Source organism: Thamnophis sirtalis, unplaced genomic scaffold, assembly GCF_051295495.1.
Source record: "Thamnophis sirtalis isolate CommonGarterSnake01/CBP01778 unplaced genomic scaffold, rThaSir2_p1.2 scaffold_5, whole genome shotgun sequence".
In the NCBI taxonomy this organism is placed as follows: domain Eukaryota; kingdom Metazoa; phylum Chordata; class Lepidosauria; order Squamata; family Natricidae; genus Thamnophis; species Thamnophis sirtalis.
This window is the reverse complement of record NW_028261385.1, coordinates 120,617,125-120,626,564: the sequence shown is the minus strand read 5'-3', so window position 1 is coordinate 120,626,564 and position 9,440 is coordinate 120,617,125. Positions and strand designations below refer to the sequence as shown.

Below are 9,440 nucleotides of genomic sequence, written 5' to 3'. Positions count from 1 at the left end.
TGGTCCATATTGAAACCATTTTTTGGAAAACAACATTTGCTTTACTTGTCTGGCATTCATATCTCCTTCTGTTTCCCCATCTATATCCACAATACTACCAAGATAGTTGAATTGTTCCACAAATTCCACAAGACCATTCCTGATCTCCTAAAGTTACCAGAGCATTGTCTTGAACATTGCCAACTTGCATCAGTTTGGTCTTGTCTTCACTAATTCTAAGCCCACTTTACTTGCCATGCTTCAAGTGCCAGTGTCATAACTTTCAGCTGTGACTCATTTGCAAGTAAAGCTATGTCATCAGCAAAATATAGGTCAGACAATTTGCCTTGTTTATTCCACGGAATGCAAAAAACCCAACTTATTCATTGTTTATGATTCTTTGATTCTCAGTCATCCAGGTCATGGTTGTCCCAAAAGTGCTTTTTTCAAAAGGCTGAAGAAACTTCTTGGATGAGAAGTGAAATGTTTTCAAAGAAAAACCAGAAAATCCAGTTGCCTCTTGAAAAGAGCATCTTTGGACCAACTTATTCATTGCCTTTTTTATGGTAGAGTCCATGATAATCAGAAATAAAAATGGGCATAGGACACAACCCTGCCTTACATTAATTGCAAAAGAAAAGTCAGTGTTGCCATTTTCAGTGTTTACACAGCATCTAATGTTGTAAAGATGTTATCAATACTGAAACAAGTCATTTTTCAGCCCAGTAAAATATAAATTTGATAAAGATGTTTTACAGTTAAGAATTTTTGGCATACAGAAATCTTCCAGTAGTAATAATTTACTTGCCATATTTATGCAACATTTGTTACTTTTAAAGGTATTCTCCATATTTGAAAAGTTAAGACTGATTTCTTTAAAAAATAGGTTCTTAAATATGATTTAGCTCTACCAGGATGTATTTTTATGCAGATTTACTTTAAAATTCTACTCATTTTGTACTAGTATTATTTTCAAGAAAAAGAAAATAGAATTGCAGAATAAAGGTATGGATTTTATTTATCCTTATTTATTTTGTGCCTTGCAATCTAATTTGAATTTGCCTATTTAATTTATGACTGTTTATTCATAAATATATATTCAATAATTTAGTTTCCACTATTCCTTATGAATATTCTCCTTACTTTTAGCAAGGCTCTTTCATTTTGTGGTAATTAACGTTTCCAATTGTATTCAGCACCAAAAGAGAATTCAGCATTGAGACTGTTGGGAAATTAAGTGTGACCTTTAAAAAAAAAGAAAAGAATTATGTCTTTATTGATCAACCTGTATGCTGCTTAAATCTTGAAGCTTCTCTGAACAGCCAATAGGATCAGCCTATGGCTTTTGATGCCTTATTCGCTGTTCTTATTCGCTGTTCGGTATTATGTTTGGTATGCTTAAAATAGTTCAGCTTCAGCCTCTGGAAGACATTTATGTACACAAGCCAAATTCATTCTTTCCTTTCTCGGAGGTCACTACTTGAAAAAGCGTCCGTGCTTTCCTGTGTTTATTGAAAATCAGGCGCTTACAAAGACAGCCCTGTATGTAGCGTCATTCTCAGCGACGGCCTGAGGAACCGTGTAAGGACCTTTCTTCTCCCAAATGCTGCCGCGCGCGTTCTGGAAACTTCAGGTAGCCGTTGGGAAGCATTGGTGGCGCAGGTTCTAGGACTGGGGAGAAAAGAATCCATCTCCATCGGAGGACTGAGCGGGCATTCGGCCGCAGACATGCCGGAGAACGCAAGCACAAAAGGGGCCTTTCTGAATGCGGCCACAGGGAGCCGCAACTCTGGCGGCAATCGCAGTTCTTACCAGGATAAAGATAAGCCAGCTCAGATCCGCTTCAGCAACATTTCTGCGGGGAAAGGTGATGGATGGGACACCCCGTTGTCTTTATAAGGGGAAGGATGGAGGGGGTAGAGGGGAGGATGAATGGACCCTCCGTTAACATCTGGCGGGCTCGGGCAGGGGCTCCTGGTCCCTAAAGCATCCAGACCACACCCCTCGGCCCTCCGCTTCTTTTGTTGGAAAGAACTGAGGCTCTTTCAGAGTCTTGTTGAAGATAAAAGAGGGTCGAGCAGCATTAAGTTTTGAGTTTGGTGTGTGTGTGTGGTTTGTGCTTATAATAAGACTGCAGAACAGTTCATTTAGTGATTGTTCAGTTACAACGGCACTGAAAAAAGAGACATGACAATTTTTCACACTTATCACTGTTACAGCAACCCCAGCCACATGATTTGCTTGGCAAGTTGTTCATATTTGTGATGGTTGCAGAATCCTAGAGTCATATGATCCCCTTTTGTGATCTTCTGACAAGCAAAGTCAATGGGGAAGCCAGATTCACTTAACCGTGTTACAAATTTAACAACTGCTGTGATTTCTCACTTAGCAACATAAATTCTGGGCTCAATTGTGGTCATAAGTCGAAGATTACCTGTATTCTCAGGAAGGCTTGATGAACTACTTCAGAGGCTTTTACCAATCATCTTCAGGTGTATTTATATACAGCATTTCTGCTGAACCAAAACTAAAGAACTCTGCATGTTCAGACACTCAAAAGGAATCCTTTGATACAGCCATGTCAAATTTTCTTGAAGGTGCACCTTTTATTATTATTTTTTGCAAGGCCTCACTTGCAGTAGTGTACTTTCAAACACTTTGTAGAGGCTTAATTGTAATTGAGCTCCTGTGTGTAGATCCATTGGAAACCGATATGAAGTTGTTAAATGTTTATATGTGTTTTCAGAAGTAATATTCCAACGTTCCTGCTTTTAAATTACATTTCAAGCTGTATTTTAATTTCAATTTCAGAGAGCTAATTTCAGATGGTGGAGCACCAGAAATAGACTTGGCATTACACTTGGTCACATGGTTTAAGTGGCATGGAATCTTTTTGTGTTCCTTCTTATGGAGAGACTCTGGGAATTATGCCATTCACCCCGCCTTAAATGCAGGCCTTAATCTGATTGATACTGTTACAAAGCTGGGACAGATATGCGCAAGGAGAGAAAACTGTTGGCATTAATGTCAGAAAGGTAATCTACAAAGTGCAATAAAGTAAATGATGTATCACATTATTACACATTATTTTGTAAAATTTTGTAAAATTCTGCCATTTTGGAGTTCACTGGTACTATTGTTTCAAGTTGTTTATTGCATTATGCATAACTCAGAATTGCTTTTGAAATTACAGTAGTAAATTGCAGAGATGCAGAGACGTTTGTAATACTGTTTATTTTTCAAAGGCTGATCCAATTTAGAAACATAAGTGAAATAATATCCCTTTTTTGCTATTATCTTAGAATATTGGACATTTTAGCAAGTGGCGATTTAATTGAAATATTTTAAAAATTCCCATAATGGAAATTGTGACTTAATTTGCTTTTTGTAGCATGTCTAAATGAAGAGCAAAAAAGCAGTTCACTTCAACAGATCCCATAAGCAGCATAATAGCAACTTAAATGCATGTCTCTGGCTTTTGTCCTGATGCTTCTTTCTAATATACATACAATTTTTGCAATTGGCATTTCAACTGAGAAGGCTGTTTTTTGCCCATGGTTCTGTTGAAGTCAAGAACATTCTAGCTTGACCTGTAATGCAATTTGCACATTTCATATATGAAAATAAAATGCATAAAGGAACAGGATGGCAATGTTTCAATATAACTTTAATATAACTCAGCTGTTGCTTTACAATAGTTGCTGTTCATCATTTTCGTATGTCTGTCCTATTGGCAGCGGTGGTCTTCAGCCAGTTCTGACAGATTCTGGAGAACCAGTAGTGGAAATTTTGAGAAGTTCAAAAAACTGGCAAATAGGCTGGCTCAGCCCCTGCTGCCTCCCAGCTGATGATCTTTTGTTGCCCTGAACAGGGAAATGGAGCTGGAAAGCAGGTTAGTGCGGTAGGGAGGGATTGGGGATTTTTCACTATCCTTCCCCTACGATGCCCACAAAGCCACACCTATAAAGCTATGCCATGCCCACAGAACTGGGAGTAAAAAAATTTGAATCCCACCATTACCTATTGACCATCTGAAGCTGCTTCTGATGATTATCAATCCTATCTGGCCAACATGAATCACTGACTGGGAATCATTGACATTGCCATCAACCTTGATGGGGGAGAAGTTGGAGTTGTGCTTGCTTATAATTATAATGCAAGGGGAAGACTGAGGCTTAGTCACTCTCCAATAGCTAGTCAAGTGTGTGCAGTACACCATATATTGGTACAGCCACACTAATTCCTTTTGAATTAAAATGCTCTTCATTAAAGTGGCCTTATTTTGAGAAGGGATATTTCATTAGAAAAGAAATATTGAATTATGCATAATTTAATGGGAATGGAAAACGGGGGAGGGGATTTTTTGAACATTAGCCCCTTCAGTAGTCCTTTCCCTAGTGAACTAATTAAAATATATAGCATTACTAAGTATGTTTGCTTCTGGGTTTTATTCAAGGTGTTGGTTATCACATTAAAACCTCTCATGGCATGGGTCAGGAACTGCTCACCCCAAAGCGATTGGCCTACCCCACCCACACCGGCAGAAGGGACAAAGCTTCTGAGCATAGATAAAGCTGGCTGAGAGCTTCTTCCTGCTGAAATAATTCCTTCTTTGGGTTTTAGATATGTCAGTGAACATGGCAGTCACATAGCTAGAGACAGTAATTGGTATGTCCACCCTGAATGTTATTTAGAATGTTATTTCTAAATTATTTTAATAAACAAAAGTGAGCAAGTTTTGACCTCTATCTAGCCCACGGGTATCAAACTGGTGACCCATGGGCCGGATGCATCACGAGCAGGCCACACCCGTCTCAGCTTCACGAAGGGAAAAATGTCATGATATGTCACATGATGGCAACGTGATGCCGCAAGTTTGACACCTATGATCTAGCCCATTGATCTTTTCTATAGCCCCCACATTTGCATAATTTAATAAAGGGGTGTGATTCTCCATCCTCTTGTTGGTAATAAAACAGGTTTAATAAGCTTTTATCTCCTGTAAAAAGGCTCGGGGGAAAGCTAGGCTAAACCTACTTGGGCTGTACTTTTTCTTTATATTTGTCTATATAAACAGAATCCCTAACCATTTCTGCAATTAAAGTTAATATAATTTTGTTACTTCCAAAACTATATTCTAAATATGGGAAATACTTGTCAAAGCATTTATTTTTTTAATTTTAAAAATTCCTTTAGTTGAAACACCTAACAATGACCCTTAAGCTCAGTGATCTCTCTTTAAAAAGAAGTCACTCCCCAAGTATTAAATACTTGTTTTGGTTTGCAGTTCTAAGCAGAATTAAAATGAGCTTCTTATGTTGAGAAATTACATACATACACACAAAATATTGGCTGATAGGTACAGCATGTGATGAGAAAATTAGAAACTGCATGATTATATTTTAGCATAGACATTTGAAAAGGTGTTTAACATTCTTCCAATTGTAAATTTGTAAAATCAAAATGAGAGTTTCTTCCATAATATACCGTATTTATCGGCGTATAACACGCAGTTTTAAAACTAAAATTGGAAGCTTAAACCCTGCCTGCGTGTTATACGCCGATACTGCGCGTTATACGCCGGGTCAACTGTTCCCTCTAAGGTGCGCGGCCGCGTGGCCGCGCACATGGCAAGAAACCCCCGCGCAGAGGTTTCTAACTCCCGCGCAGAGGTTTCTTTCAAAGCAAACGTGGGGGAGTCCTTTGCAGGCGGCTAGAACTGGCCGCCCGCAAAGGACCTTCCCAAACTTGTTTCAGCAGCAGCTCTCAGCCTGGCGGCAGCGTCACTCAGACTGTGGAAGGAGGGGGAGGAGGAGGGAACTAAAGAGAGCTTTTACCGAGTCTGCGCCCCACAGCCAGGACTGTCCTTGCGCCCCTCCAGCCGCGTTTCTTCCCCGCAAAGCCCTTCGGGCAACCCGAGAGTTCCGCTTGACGCCAGAAGGGCTTTGCAGGAAGAAACGCGGCGTTTCTTCCTGCAAAGCCCTTCGGGCAACCCGAGAGTTCCGCTTGACGCCAGAAGGGCTTTGCAGGAAGAAACGCGGCGTTTCTTCCTGCAAAGCCCTTCTGGCGTCAAGCGGAACTCTCGGGTTGCCCGAAGGGCTTTGCAGGAAGAAACGCGGCGTTTCTTCCTGCAAAGCCCTTCGGGCAACCCGAGAGTTCCGCTTGACGCCAGAAAGGCTTTGCAGGAAGAAACGCGGCGTTTCTTCCTGCAAAGCCCTTCTGGCGTCAAGCGGAACTCTCGGGTTGCCCGAAGGGCTTTGCGGGGAAGAAACGCGGCTGGAGGCGCAAGGACGGTCCTGGCTGTGGGGCGCAGACTCGGTAAAAGCCTCTCTTTGGTTCCCTCCTCCTCCTCCTCCTCCTCCTCCTCCTCCTCCTCCTCCTCCTCCTCCTCCTTCTTTCTGGAGCCCCTTCCTCAAAGATTTGGTACCAAAGCAATGGCGGTGAGGAAGTTGTGTCTTGGATTTTGCACTGTTGTCTTTTCAATGGTTCTCAGACTGGTTGAACCTTTAGCAGCTGGGGTGATATTCTTTACTGTTAAGGTTACAATTGGATGTGTTGGACAAATCTTAAAAGATGAAACTTTTATTAAAACGTTTGACTTAACTAAAAACGTCTTCCTTTTTCTTCTTCTTCTTAAATATGATTTATTTATTTATTTTTACTTCAGAAGTTTGATGACCGTTGTACAAACTAATCCAACCTAAATGTAGAGGAGGAGAAGAAGGGGGGGGATTTAAAAAGAGCAGAGGAAAAAGAAAAGAAAGCATGAAGAAAACATAAAGAAAGGGATGGGAGGGAGGGAAGGAAGGAAGGCACTTTATGTTGAAACAGAAAATATTATATAAGGAAGAAAATGGAAATAACTTTTTGCTCAAAGAGGTGTTTTTTCATTTCATATTTGCCTTTTAAGAGGAGTTAATGTTATAATTCATGTTCTAATGTTATAAATTTTAATCCAACATTAAGTTCCGAGCTTCCAAGTCATTTATTTTTAATGAAAAAAATTTTTACTCAAATTTTTGTGTTAAAATGGGGGATGCGTGTTATACGCCGGTGCGTGTTATACGCCGATAAATACGGTAATTGAATGTAAGTGAAAATGTATTTTGTAAATATAATTGTGAAAATTTAGCATATTATATGGAGAATGAAGCTGACAAATTATACACTGATATCATTCTACCTAATATGTTCTGTCCTCATTTTTTTTTACAGGTGAACACTCAAAGAAATGACTAAAGGAAGAGGCAGTACTCTTAACTAGTACACTACCCTAAGTTTGGAACTTGGCTCCTTTATAGAATCACTGCGTTAGACACTTATTGTCAGGCCTGCATTCATATTCCGTTTAGGATTTTGGCTTGCCACAAACACATTTTCTTTACTATGCTGTTTCATTAGTGGCGTAATTGAGAAGGGGACTAGTAAGGAGTAGAATTGTAGAATGTGTTGTCAAAATAAAACATTCCTTTCTAGAAACCCAAGGTCATTCTTTGTCTCCGCACCTCTGCACCTGACCCGAACTAGATGGATGGAAATGCCAGTGTGCCAGAGGAAGATTGAACCATGTGATGGACTTGTGGGTGTGGGGACAAGATCATGAACTTTCAACTGGGTGGGAACCCCAGGAAGCTTTCAAATTCGGGTTTCCCACAAATGTACCAACATGTCTCTCTTATTAAATTGGAATTTTGATGAAAGCTATGCCTTGGACTCTGATTTAATTCTGGATGATATTTGGAACGCTGACACTTACTTAGCTTGCGGTTGTGTTCATGTTCTGTCAATCTAAGTTAACACATGTGATATGACCCAAGTGCCACGACTTATGTTCTGACATCTGGATAGAAAGAAAGCTTATAATTTTCACTGACATAATCAATGTGAATGAAATTAATTGACTGACTAGCCAAATCCCATCATTAGCAAAAAAATATTTTTGCTTGGAATGATTAACTTGGTGTTACCTTGAAAATTTATATTAGTGATTATTAAACCATTTTTTTCCTGAGTTTCCACTGTTTCCCATTTAGCATTTCACATGCACTTTTTAACATCAAGTATTTCGTTATACATCCACACTTCCATATTATCTGTTTAATTTAACACGTTTTTAAAACTTTTATTATATCACTTAAGGCTTAGAATTCTTTTTTCTTAGTTCAAATTTCTAAGTCCACTTCCACTTTTTATTTGTTTTTTATCTTCCACCAAAACACTAAGTCCAGTCCAAAACACGGTTGCAAAAACAAATCCTTGTTGATTCTCACAGCTTAAAAGTATCTTTTTTGTTACATTCAAGGTCAAATAGATGTGGTTTCTTCTGACAAATTCTGTTAGTTCTTGTAGTATTTTCTTTTCTCCACTAGATGTCTCCCTCTCCGTTTAAGGCAATGTGTTCTAGCTGTCAAAAATCCGTTTTATTGATGATCCCCCCCCCCCCCGTGCTTTTATTGTTAATGTTTCCAGGGCCAAATTTTTAGGATGAAAATCTAAGGCTTTCTGTTTTTGTCACTCCCCCCCCCCCTGCTTAAATCCCCCGTCTGTCAAAATAGCTGCTAAATTCCATTCTGGGTCTCTCTTTAATCCAAATTAAAAGTTTCTTTACCTTGGGTTGATTGCTCTTTCACCCAGCTCTTTGTTCCAGCACCTTTCCTGCTCATATGACTTGGTCCGGATGCCCTGACTTTAAAGCGGCCATTAAAGCTGCTGTCCCTGCTGGTTTGAAGAGCTTTATCTTGGACCTTTCAAGGAACTTGCTGGTTCCTCTTTGGTCTGCAAGATGTGTCTTTTTTTCCACCTGTTCCTCCAGAACAGGCTCCGACCCAAGGGTCCCTCACAGCGAGTGTCCAGCTGGATGTTCGTGGAGACCATCAGAGTTCTGCTATTTTCCAGCTGTTCCCATCGTGGTACTTCTGGTCTCTCAACATCTTCGTTCTTGTAGATAATGGCCTTAATCTGTGTTATATCCAGGTACAGGAAAGAACTCCCAGAAGATTGAAAATGTTTTTCTTGGTTTTTCTTTTTAATACCGGTAATAGATCATTATTTTTTCTAAATTTAGGTTCTGTTCTGCTTTGCTTGTAAGAACCAGTGTTTGCTTTAATGTGTCATTAATTGTGAAACAGTTTTTAAAACTATACCATCCAGAATTGCATTCTTGTGATTTATAGTGAGATGGATCCTTGATTTAGGGAATAAATGTTTCCCAGTTCAGAAATGAGAGAGAAATTAAAGGAAGAACTTTGTAGAGATTAAAATTAAAAACTATTAAAATTTAAGTTAGATCTGAACATTATCTACGTAATTTATTGCTTTCTAATAGCAGATTAGGAAATAAAGGTGCCATTAGGCCAGACAGCAAAACTGTTTTAAACAAAGTGAAGAATCCAAATGCAAGCCAAATACTAACATTAAAGTCCCTGATTTTGAAACATTACAAAAATAAAAATCCAGAAGCA

At 39.3% G+C, this 9,440-nt stretch overlaps 1 long non-coding RNA gene across 2 annotated transcripts; it reads left to right on the top strand.

Annotated features, from left to right (window-relative positions):
* Positions 1-1,575: 1,575 nt before the first annotated feature.
* On the top strand, positions 1,576-7,679 carry LOC106540969 (uncharacterized). 2 transcript variants are annotated; one of them, XR_015696798.1, is made up of 4 exons: positions 1,576-1,846; positions 2,791-3,014; positions 3,678-3,871; positions 7,195-7,679. It is a non-coding gene; the product is annotated as an uncharacterized LOC106540969 (long non-coding RNA). The 2 variants fall into 2 exon arrangements; XR_015696797.1 differs by having other exon boundaries at positions 1,577-1,846; positions 3,717-3,871.
* The last annotated feature ends 1,761 nt before the right edge of the window (positions 7,680-9,440 follow it).